The following is a 13307-nucleotide window of genomic DNA, read 5'->3' as shown; positions in this document are numbered from 1 at the left end:
CCCCCCCCCCCCCGGCGTTTTGTACACCTAAGCGACAACAAACCAACGGATCTACGTCGGCCATAATCTACCCGCGCGGCATCGTCGTTTCGCGAACAAGACTCCAATCTGCGGCATGGCTCCATCGTTACATACGTTGACGCAAGCATCAATGTCTGCGAAACTACAATGGCAGTTTACTGTCGTTGCAAGCGTGCCCTGAACAAAACATCCAGGTTTCGCCTATCAGAACCCCCTTCCTCCTTCTGTGCGGAGATGCTTGCGGTTCAAGAGGCACTTTGCTCTATGGTCGCCGTTCCCATGCTACTACCTACGGCCCGCATTGTCATTCGCACAGACGCCCTTCACGTCATACGCTTACTACGACGCATCAGTCGCATCCCAGAAATCTGCCAAAACATCCATCGTCTAGCGGCACGCATCCAGCAGCAAATCCGTATTGATTGCGTCCCGAGTGATCTGCTCAGCGCACAAAACCGTGCAGATTCTGCGACCCGCCTTTCGACTCCAACCTCGTCTTTGCTTCGCGACCTCACTACGGATGACACCACCCTCCCTTTAACAAGAAAGGAAGACCTCCGGCGCCGCACACGTGCTCTAATCCCTCCTTGTGCGGTAACCCTCGCCCGTGGTCTTACCCTTGCAAAGGAGGTTGCGCTTCGGAGAATACGGGTTGGGGTAGCCCTTACTCCATCCGTGACACGCAAGTGGTCGCAATTCCAAGATTTATATCACCGCCACGGGTGTCCAGTCTGCAAGATTAGAAATATTTATATTCATTTTTTTTAGTGAGGCAGATATTCAGCACGTGCGGGGGGTTTTCCCGGTGCTGAAGCCGACGAGAATTCGGCACCTGGTGGCAGTTGGTCCCTCACCGTACAATCCGGATTCATGTTTCGCTTGGACGCAGGGACCATATCATCGTTTCCTCCTTGATTTGACTAGATCATCCAACCTTTATTCATTTATTTACGCACCCTCATCATCCTTCATTTCATACCTTTATGCCCTGAGGGAATAAACATCGCATTAGAAAAAAGCCTTGAGAGAATCAAATCACGCTCAAGCCTTAGTATATTGCAGACTTTATCACGACTGAAGCAAAAATAAAGTGGTTGAAGGGGTACTCGTACTGCCTCTTCTTAGTAGTAATTTCATAATAGCACAAGCTGAAAATGTTCTAGAGATTTTGCGAAGGTAATTCGTTCAGATGCTAGAGAGTTATGATTACTGAAAACCCATGACCCAACTTGCTCAAATTTCGGTTTTGTTGTCAATAAACAAGAAACTCAGCCGTACTGAAAAGACTTCCTCAGTAACCTCATAAATTAATGGTCGCATACTTCTTCGGCACACTTATGCTCAGTGTACGTGCAAGGACTTAACAGTTCACGGTGGGAAGCGAAGCATAAGAAATTGTCAGGTAATTGATTTGTTTAGTGCAGGTAATTACCGCAGACCCTAAGGAGAGTTAAATTACCAGAAGTATTGGAAGAGCGCCAAAATACATGTCATGAGTTTCAGCTCTAGTATCCCTAAAGAAGTAGGTGATAGTCTATGGAGGCTGAAAGGAAGTGTCGAAATTTATTTGATGGCAGTGCAGCATTCTGGGGAAATAAAAACGGTGTCTAAAGTTAAGAGATTGGAAGATATTAGACTGAGTAAGCGAACAAACATGAGCTAAGATCAGTTGATATCAAGAAGAAATGAGCATAGGCTGGGCATGTAATACATAGGTAAAGTAACCGACAGAACGTCAGTGTAAGAGGATAAGTAATTAATTCTCAGAGGAGGCAGTCTAGCTGAAGGCAGCAGAAAGTGAGGCGGGCAGAAAGGATTAAGAAGCTTGCGGGAATAAGGAGGCCGCAGGTCGTGCGTACCCACTTTAATGCGTACCCACACAAATCCGTTATTAAAAAAATGACACAACAGAACTCTTAAGCATTGAGTAAATTATACTTGGCCACTACGGAATGGAATGCACAGAGATAGACACAAATATGCAAAAGAACACAGAAAAAGAAAACAAGCTTGGTAATATACTCCAATTATTCAAGCAGCACAAGCTATAAACTTGCTCACGGAATGAAAGAGGATTGTATAACGATGCAGTTGAATCAGGAAGATTACTGCGAAGTAAGATGGCACGGGGCAGTGCTGATGAATTAAAAGCCTTTGTGCGTCCCAAGATGTGTGAAGAAGTGACATGATTATGCTATAGTCTAGAAGCGCGCCGTGGAGTGTAAAGTGGCAGGGGAAAGACCTGTCGGTATATACATATTTGCGCAACAAGCATATAAGCGAAACTGAGCGGCGATATTCTAAATGTGGGACTTCATTTTCTTTTTTCGTATTTGCAACACTAGAATTGTGGCTATAGCTGTTGAATATGAACCTGGAAGCTCTGTTTTGAAGGCGCCGCAGTGGCTCAGTGGTTATCCTCGGCTGCGCTGACCTGAAAGACACGGGTTCGATCCCGGCCGCAGCGGTCGCATTTCGATGAAGGCGATGTGTTAGAGCCCAGTGTGCTGTGCAACGTCAGTGCACGTTAAACAACCCCATGCGGCCGAAATTTCCGGAGCCCTCCACTGTGGCGTCCGTCCCGCGTAGCCAAAGCCGCTTTGGAACGTTAAAACCCATAAAGCAAAGCAAACTCTCTTTGCATTGCTGATAACTTTGTGATCAGATAGTAATGATGTCGGGATCATATCGGTGACGTAGATTCTATCTGGAGGCGTACATAAGTTACGTAAGCTAATTTGTGAGCATAAGGAGGCACTTTTTGAAGATTTCAGCGGAGATAACCAAGTCAGCGATATGCATTAGCCCAGATGAAGGTGTTATGGTTGGACCAGGGAAGGTTTTGGTGTTAAACAAATGCTCAGGTATTTTTGCGATGAAGTCTCAGACGCAGGAACATTATTTAAAAAGTAAAACAGCTTTAATTGGCGTAATTACGGCTCAATGACAATATCTTTCATTTGAAAGGGTTTAGCGTCGTGAGCCAGTTTTCATACCACCTTTAAATATCGAATCTTTCTGAAGAACGTCATGGTAATCAGTTGACTTTATTACGCAACAAATTATCCAATAACCAGCGCAAAAGCGCAAACAGGATGATGTATTAGTTGGCAGGTCATTAATATAAATAAGGACCAACACAGGACCGAGATCAGAGAAAACTGCCTCGTGGAACACCTGACGTAACACAAGCAGATGAGTAGGAGAAATTGTTAACGAAGGTAGAGTGCTCGCAAAGCGAGAGATGATAGGGGACCTTCGTCCAAATCAGTAGACTTTCAAGGTGGATCTAAAGCTTCAGCAAGCGTTTTAATTTTTTACCTGCCAGTGTGTGGTCTTCCATCAGCAATTTACCAAGAGTGTAAGTACGTCGGAAGACCTCCGAATTTACAGGAAGCCACGCAGAGATAGACTTTCGTACTAAACCTATCGTACAAAGATTTATTTTTGTTTTAGGCCTCAATGAGTACGTAAAAAGCGTTGAATATAAGGAAGACAAAGAAATGGCAGCGAGTATTCTGAATTTTTTCTCAAGCATTCAAGCACATTGAGGAATGCCGAAAGAAGTCCGAATTTTTTGTACGTACATCAAGAGGGAACACTTCAACTAGATGGTGGAACGCAGATTGCTCGCGGGATTGCAGACGCAGAAAGGCTGCATGGAAGATGCTCCTACACAATCTGTGCCCAAAAAATTGGCATAATTATAAGTGCGTTCCGGCTACATTTAAACGCACAATCTCACAAGCGAAAGAAAATTATGAATCCGAGCTTTTTGATTTCCTAACCAAATCTGGAAATCGTCGCGCACTTTTCGGATTCTTAAGACCGCGGAAAAAGATTCTGGTTTCAGAAAATTCACCCTCATGTGTTTTGACCCCGCAAGAAGCAATAGAAACATTTGAGACAATTGCCAAAAGATTAGAGCAGCGTTTCTCGTCTGTACTTCCTTTGAGCTCCGCGTTTGTGGCGTCAGTGGACCAGATACAGCATGTCCCCTCTATTACCCTTCCCGAGCTTTCCCCGATAGTGTTGTGGTTACCATCTGCTGCTCCTGGCCCTGACAGGGTAACATCAAAAATATTAAGGATCCTCTTTGAGGAGTTCCCTGCCTCCTTATTGAAGCTGGTTAATTTTTCATTCAAACATGCATGGATTCCTCCTGAGTGGAAAATCACCAAAGTGATCCCTTTACCTAAAACAATGGAGGTGAATATTCTCTGGATACTATTAGACCCATTTAATTAACATCAAACGTGGTTAAGTTAATTGAAAAAGTCATACTCCTACGTGTTTCGCAGTTTGTGGACCGCAATATTATCCTTAGTCCCTGTAAAATTGGTTTCCTGTCAAAAATGTTCCATATGGAATGCTCACACCGACCTTGAGAGCCGTATTCTTCTTGCGCGGCTCCAAAAATGCATGCTGCGTTGGTGACAGATGTAGCCAAAGCTTATAACAGCGTTGAACACAACATATTATTGCAAAGATTACATACTCTGCAGTTTCCGAATTACTTACTTGCGTGGATATCTGCGTTCCTTGAAAACAGACAGGTTTTTGTATACTAAATGATGTCAATTCTGGAAGATATAAACAATCCAAGGGTGTTCCACAAGGGGCAGTCCTGTCGCCTGTGCTCTTTAATATTCTATGAGCTCTATTCGCAGCCGTCAACACATTCGCACGTACGTCTATGCGCACGACATTGCATTTTTCGCTGCTGTAGCTGACATACAATCTCTCCATGTGTGCACGCAGTCGTACCAGAATTTGCTTGAAAGTTGGTTGTGTGACTTACGTCTCACCTTAAATGTGAACAAGTGCGTTGTACTTGTTTTTCAAATTAAAGATCCTGTTCATCTGTCTCTCATTTGCCAGCGACAAAATATTCCTCAAGTTAAGGCATTAAAATATCTTTGTGTCATTTATGATGACAGCCTCACATGGCGCTCTCACATTGAGCATATTGCAGCGAAAGAGCCTCGTGCTGTAGGCATGTTGCGTAGATTAAGTAAACCCCGGTCTGGAATGCGGAGAGATGCACTTTTGCTGATATATGTTTCATACGTCCGAGTAGCTTTAGAATTTGGATCTGTGCTGTTTTTCTGGTACGGCTGCTTACAAAATTCGCCAGCTCGTTCTTTTGGAGCGGGAAGCGCTTCGGATGTGCCTTGGCCTCCCCAAATTTGTGGCCAATAAAGTGCTTTATCTTGAAGCCAGTATTCCTCCTTTATAATCTGGATTTCAATTCCTAACTGTTCAGACGTTTCTATGGATATATGAATCTGATTTACACCGCTCCCTGCCTGCTTTTTGTTGCCAGCCGACTTCCTTTTTTGAGTCCACTGGCCTAGATTTCATACCCCGCAGATTGTTATGGTGCAAGATTTGCTTGATCCTCTAAATATCATTTCGTATAACATCCTTCCGACAAAAAACAGTGGGTTCTCTGTAGAAATTGTCTATGATGACATTTTTCCGAAAAACGCTAAGCATTTACCACCCCACAGTTCAAATGGTTTATTAGAAGATCATTTGCAAAGCATACATATTAGCTTAGCGATAGGTACTGACGCCTCACAATGTGATGAAAAGGCAGGGGCGGGAATATATTGCCCGCTTCTAGATTGGTCTTTTTGTGTGCGGCTTCCCGACTACACCCCAATTTTCCAAGCGGAGTTTCTGGCGGTGGTGCTTGCTCTTCGCAAATTAGAGCCAGCTTTCTCTTCAGTGGCTGTCATTACAGACTCTCTTTGTGTTCGTCCTTTGCTACGGCTGTGGATTCGCCAATCATAAACACCTTCTGTTTATTATTCCCTCCGCATTTGAACCTTGTTCACATGATATGGGTGCCAGGTCATAGTGGTGTGACAGCCAATGAACTTGCGGACTGCCTTGCAAATGCGTCCCTGAATGGTTTTGTGCTACCTATCGTTCCGGCTACAGCGGACATCACAACAGCGAGGTATCGAAGACAGAGTTTGTTAAGAAGGACAACTGAATCTCTTTTAAGATCTGATGATTACCTGCACCTGAAGTATTCATGGAGCAGGCAATCAAGCCATTCACGGCAGTTTGAGGTATCTTTATCAAGGCTCCGCTGCCAGATCCCACCATTACATTTTTATTTGCACAGGTCTGGGTTGGCGCTTAATCCTCCCGTCTGCGTATTCTGTGGTGAGCACGAAACCGCAGACCATTTTTTGTTGCTTTGTCGCCGGTACAACATGATGAGAAGACGGTTTTTAGAGAAACCACTACAACAGCTTGGCCTTGGTTCGAACAGCCCAGTCATATTGTCGTTTGGAGCCACCATACTTGGGTACAGCCATAAGTCTGTTTTTACCGCCGTCCAAAATTTTTTCATGAGATGAAATCGGCTAACTTGGTAATTTTATTTTTTTCAATAACATTTGAATTCTTACTATTATCATTATCATTTAACCACTCGGCTATAAAGATCAGTCTCGATCTCCTGCGTGCGTTATGCATTTACAGTTTTATTTCGCTATCCCTTTTTGTTTACTTCTTCCTTCCCCAGCATTCATTTTATTTTCGTCCAGGAAATATTTATCTGAAAAACTCTCTGTGCCCCCCCCCCCCCCATTATTGGCCAATCCCCCTATGTGAGCATGTGCCATTGTATGAGGGTAACAAGAAAAACAACAATCAAGCAGTTGTGGCCAGTTTGGCGGAACATGCCTAGGCTCCTACTAAGAACAGTGTTCTCATTCCTCCAAAGGCACAGATCAGCCCATGACAGAGGAACGCAAGCAAGACTAACTGCGAAATGAAAGGCGGAAGGGCAGTGAACGTAGGCAAAGGACAGAACGCTGAGGCGCATCACCATTCAGGCCAATACCCCGCAGCGACGCTCATCCTGTGCTAACTACCCGCAGAGAGCCACCCATAAAAGGCGGCGTCTCCTGTGGTCTCAGTGCGAGGCTGAATGTGTCGTCACTGTGTGGGTGACGACCCCCTGCACACCGAAACTTCGGCCCCAGGGAAATCTTCTCCGACACTCGCGCGACACAAAAAGCATCTTCGCCTCGCCGCGCTTGTCCGGGTGTATGTAGCGGCGAAACGCGCAGCCTTTTTTCTGGGTCGCAATGCGGTTCATTAAATTGACCCACAGACCAGAGCGCTAACGAGAATTGCGGAAGTAGTTGCTAAAGGGATAAAGTAGGAACAAAAAGAATTCAATAAGTTCTCTTTCTCTCTTTCTTACAACTCACGCGTAGATTGTAGCTTGAAAGAGAAACTGAAACGGTTTTCAAATTGCATGTAACGCTGTGGTTGGGAAGAAGGAACCTTCAAAATCATGCGTGTAAATTTGTTCTTAATTCTGTTCGCAAAAAGGGCCGCAATCGCTTATTAAAAACCCGCCGCCGACACGCCCTCGTCGCTTCCGGAAGCGCCGGATTGGGGACGGCAGAAAGGGGGAACTGGCGGAAGTGACGCCATTTACGGGCAGTCTGCCGGCCGTCCTCCTTTGCTTGATTCCTTTCGGCCCGCGCTTTCGTGAACGACGAATCAACACAATCCTCTGCCAGTGCCGTTTGCTTTCTCTGGTTCGGGCGTCTGTGCCGAGTGCGTGCAGCGACTAGTCGTCATCATGACCTCGTTTAGCGCAGCGTTCGGTTGCGCGAACACTGGCGGCCGAGACGACGTGGCGTTCCACACGTTCCCAAAGGACCTGAAACTTTTTGCGCGGTCGGTCACTGCCGTGAAAAAGAAAAATTCCGTGCCTACGAAACCAACTGTGTTGTGCTCCGGCCATTTCCGCGACAGTGACTATCATGGAAGCTTGGGAACGATGCGGGCACTCGGTATTTCAATTATTTCGGCGCAACTGAAGCCAGGAGTCGTTCCGTCAGTGTTCCCACACAACAGAAGCGCTTCGCAACCTAAAAGAGCGGCCTTCGCCGAAATAAAGAGGCGTGATGTAAGTGTTTTAATGCACGTTTGTGTATTTAGCGGTTCCTTGTTTCTGTGGTTGAGCGTTCTGCGAACCGTGTGTAGCCATATGAAGGACGCAGTAGCGAAGGTCTCGCCTACCCGCGTTTACATCATGCATTTCCCAACACTGAAATGCGGCTGCTGCAGCCAGGTCAGGTCCCCCTTCACCGAAATCAGCGTCCTAGAAATCAGCACCCTAGGACCATAACCACTGAGCCATTGCGGCGGGGCAATCGTTCGGTCGGAATACCGTTGATGTCGTAGCAGTAGTGGTTGTAGTTTCCGGCACCGCGCGTCGGAAATATTAGAGAGTTTTAGCAGAGCGGGTTTACTGCCCGCTCCGCTCGCAGTTCCCAACGGAGATACAGCGGAGCGTCGCCAAGAATAGAGTTTAAGCGCCGCGTGTTCCCCGTCCGCTCAGGCGAAGAGTCCTGTTACGCCTCCTTGTGATCGTAATTGGACTTACCAGAAAATGGTTTTAAGCAACACTGCCTAATCTATGAGGGAATAAAATAATAATAGTTGATTACGTTTACTGTATATTTTTTACAAGAGCGGCAGTTTGGTCTTAGCAGCGATGTTTTCGTATTACGGAAAATAGAGAAGTCTGCCTTTGTGAGAGCCAAGTAAAGACCACGCAAGCCGTTCCTTGGAGCGCGTTGTCGTGATCGTGTGTGATCGTTGGGTGCGCCTGCGAGCATCGTGTTCGAGTTTTCCCCGAGTTTCGTTCGTAGGTTATCCGACGCCACCTGTTCGCGATGCAGAAAAGCATTCTGCAAGACCTGCTCCTGCTCTCACAGTTGAAGTGGTCCGAAATAGAGGACTTGTTATGTCTACAAGTGTTCGTACAAAATCGCCGTGGCTCGCTTTCCGAGCACGGGTTCATCAACATCGATACGATGGACAGTGGGGTCCTTCGAACTGCGCTTAGATTTGAAAAAGACGATATACGAAGCGGCAGAGGGCATTGCTAATTCCCGATGCGCTTGCCACTCCGCAAAGCGTGACACTGCCCGGGGATGAGGCCCTTTGTATCACTTTACGTCGGCTTGCGTATCCGAACCGCCTCCGCGACCTCAAAGGCGTTTTCTGGCGGCACAGTTCGACTATATCGCCAGTAACAAACACCGTTCTTCAGCACCTCGAAGAGAAGTTCTTTCATCTCCTGGATGATGTCAACAATCATTCTTGGCTGAAAATTTACACATTGGAGAGGCACTCTCAAGTAAGAAGCAAAACGCAGCAAAATTGCCCAAATGGTAGTTGCATACACAATCGCCCTACTGTTTTTAGGCCTTTCACGCCAAAGGAGCCCCGCAGAAAATTTGTTGGGGATTTATCGACGGTACGGCGCGGCCAATTTGCCGGCCGTCGAAAGATCAAAAGATCTATTTCAGTGGGCAAAAACACATCCATGCTATCAAATACCATGCAATCATGTGCCCGAATGGGATCATCTGCCAGTTAGACGGATCGTATCCAGGCAGCAAGCATGAAGCCGGTGAGTCTGAAAACTTCGGCGATAAAAGCTCTAACAAGCATACATTGTGTAACAAGCTTCTCCTAAGCCCGCAGCTTGGAGGCTTTTCTGTGCTAATTTTGAGTTAAGGTTTATTTTTATACCCTTCCAGGTAACTTCGGGAAGAGCGATGTGTACGCAAAGTTGAAGAGCCTGGTCAAAGGTCAAAGCTATTGCATATACCCAATGGGCCTTCCGAAAAGACTAAGCTCCGCCCCTTGACCATTCTTTACACTAACATCCGCAGCCTTCCACCTAAGCTTGACACCCTCGCCAGTCTCGTACGCACGACGGAGAGCAACATAATTGTACTAACTGAAACATGGCTAAATTCGTCCATAGGAAACTCCCGAGATACTTTCCGTGTTTCCAGATTTCAATTTCTCTCGACATGACAGGATAAACAGGCAAGGAGGAGGTGTACTAATCGGTGCTCATGAGTCATGTCGTTGTTCCGAGATTAACCTTGCATCCCCTCTAGAATTGCTTTTCATTGAATGCCATGCTTCCTTCCCTCCAGTTATCATCGGCGTTTGCTATCGACCACCTGATCTAACAGATTCCTTTGTGGCTCACTTCCACGAAACACTCCGCGTCATAGCCACGTCACATCAGCACATTCCCATTCTTCTTTATGGTGACTTTAATTTTCCCGATATTACCTGTTCCGACCTCCCTGCCATTACATCCAAAGATAACATCGAAAGTGACTTTGTTAACACGTGCCTAACCTTTGGCTTGTCCCAGCTCGTATCTAACCCTACCAAGCAAACTAATCATTCTTCTATTATTCTTGACCTAGTATTCCCTTCCCACCCAGATAACGTGTCACCTCTGCTTCATTTACCTGGGCTTAGTGACCACTCCGTAATACTAAGCACATTTTCCTTCAAACTGCCATGCCTGAAAAAGCAAAAAAAGACACTAACCTTATGAACGCAGAACTGTCCGACTTTTGGGCGTGGCTGGTCCTTGACTTCTCAAGCCGGTCTATTGAAACTAACTGGTCTCTCTTCAAACACAAAATGCATCAACTGATTGATAAGCACATCCTTACTATCACCATCACAGAAAAATCATCGTCACCGTGGTTTAATAACGAACTGAAACACCTCAACAACAAAAAGAAAAGACTTTTTCGAACAGCCAAACGCCTGAATACCGCTTGCGCGTGGAAAAGGTATCAGTCTGCGGAAAAAATATTCCAATCTTTAGCAAGCCAATCCAAACGTTCCTTTTTTTTCATCAGTATTACCGTCTATGCTGCGCACCAATCCTAACAAGCTTTGGAAAACTATTAACCCTACCCGCCACAAACCTCTAACATTACACAAAGATGGTAACATTCTCATACCGGAACAAGAAGTCTGTAGCACTCTTAACTCTTTTTTTTGCTCAGTTTTTACTAAAGAACCTGAAGGCGAATTACCATACTTCCCTGTCTTTGATCACCCGGTTATTCCAGACATGCTGTTCGATACCAGTGGAATTATGAAACTAATAGAATCAATGAAAGTGTCCTCTTCATCTGGTATTGATGGCTTAAACTCTAAAGTCCTAAAAATACTAAGAACATTGTTAGTGTCATCTTATGCCACGTTTTTCAACAGTCTCTAACATCAGGTGTGCTGCCAGAAGACTGGAAAATAGGTAAGATCGTCCCAGTCCCCAAAAAAGGTTAATCTTTTTCTTGTAAAAACTACCGCCCGATTTTCCTCACAAGAATTTGTTCAAAACTGATGGAACATGTTATTTATTCTCACATCATTAAATTCCTAGTCTCAGTCAACTTTTTTCACCCTAACCAACATTGTTTCTTAAAAGGACTTTCCTGTGATTCCCAACTAGCCCTTTTCATCAATGACCTTAGTTCGCATCTTGACTTAAATATTCCTCTTGAAGCGCTGTTTCTTAACTTTGAAAAAGCCTTCGATAAAGTACCGCACAAAAGATTACTACTAAAACTCTCGCGTCTAAACCTTAATCATATAGTGATGAACTGGCTTCAAAACTTTTTGACTAACAGAGAACAATTCATCTACGCTAACAAATCGTCGTCCCCTCGTTCTCCGGTTACTTCAGGTGTTCCTCAAGGCACAGTGCTCGGTTCCTTGCTTTTTCCCATTTACATTAATGATCTTCCTTCCAACGTTACCTCTAACATAAGGCTATCTGCAGATAATTGCGTAATTTACCGCCCGATTTCTACAAGCTCTGACTCCGACACCCTTCAACAAGATTTAACCCGAATTGAAACCTAGTGCAAGCATTGGTTAATGTCCCTTAATATTGCTAAAACATTTTTTTATGATTTCTTTCCATCGCAGGCAATCCCACATTCCCTCTAGATATGTTCTTTTTGGTTCTGAAGTGCGTTTCGTTCTTACCTGTAAGTATTTAGGCATTACTTTAACTCATACCCTAACATGGTCTTCACATATAACGAACATCGCTAATGGCGCTAACCGCACCCCTGGCTTCCTACGTCGAAATCTTCGTTTTGCTACCCCTTCTATTAAATTATTAGCTTACCAAACTTTCGTCCGACCTAAATTAGAATTCGCTTCAGCAGTATGGGACCCTCATCAGTCGAACCTCTCGCTAACACTTGAAAAAATACAAAATCGCGCTATCCGCTTTATTTACTGTGATTATTCATATTATACTAGTGTGTCTTCTCTAAAATCTAGAGCCTCTTTATCTAGTCTTGAAACAAGAAGAAAAATATCTCGATTATGCTTGTTCCATAAGTTTTATCATTCATCTTTAGGATCATCGATCATATCAGCAGCACATCGTCTGTCCAGCCGCCTTCACCACAGCAAGACAGTGTACCCTCCCCCTGCAAGAACCGCATCTCATTTACGATCTTTTTTGTCAAATCATCTCGGGACTGGAACGATCTGCCGACGGAAGCCATACACCTTACCAACGCCACCAAATTCAAGAAAAAGATTGAGGCCATCATCTTGTAGTCTGTCATGCCCATCCCTCATGTAATGCCCCATATCCGGGGTCTTTGAGGCAATAAATAAATAAATAAAAAAGTAAATAAATATATGGAGACCCGGCGTACCCGCTGAGGCCCCTCCTGATGAAGCCTTATGGCGGTGCCCATATAATACAACGACAGATAGCTTTTAACAAAGCCATGAACACCGTGAGACCGGCAGGTGAGTGGAGGTTCGGGAAGATTGTTGGAGCGTTTACCTTTTGTGACTTCAAAAACAACCAAAAGATCTACCGCCAAAATGTGCCAAGGACCTTCAAAGGTAGTGCCCTCCTCGCCAACTGCCACACATGCTTGCACAGTGCCCAGGTGTCACAGTACTTCGGCGTCAACCCCCCATCACTTGAAGTGTACCTAGCCCCTCGCTAATGCTACTCTTTAGCATATAAATTGGGTGGCATTTGTCTCTTATACCTTTGTTTACAAGGTTCCCGCTGCACTGGGCCCCTCGAGCTAGAGTCGGATACAACTCAAGAACGAAGTGGCTTTTCCCTGACAAAGGACCACCTTCTAGCCAATGGTGTCGACCGATTGTCATGAACCTGCTAGCATCACAATGCAAGGAGGGGACTACCCCCTTTCATCTCCCACTCCGTGCATTGCCGTGCTAGCAGACTCATGAGAGTCGGCCGAAGCCATTGCTTGAAGGGGGCCTTTAAGGGGAAAAGCCGCTTCGTTTTCAAGTCGTCTCCAATTGTAGTTGGGAAAACAGGACTGAAGAGATCACATTGTTTTAACCAGTGTGCTTATACGTGTCTGCAAGCTAAAGGCCCGCGTAATGTGCGATGTCAGTGC

This window comes from Amblyomma americanum, chromosome 4 (assembly GCF_052857255.1).
Source record: "Amblyomma americanum isolate KBUSLIRL-KWMA chromosome 4, ASM5285725v1, whole genome shotgun sequence".
Lineage (NCBI taxonomy): Eukaryota > Metazoa > Arthropoda > Arachnida > Ixodida > Ixodidae > Amblyomma > Amblyomma americanum.
Note: the sequence above shows the minus strand (reverse complement) of the source record.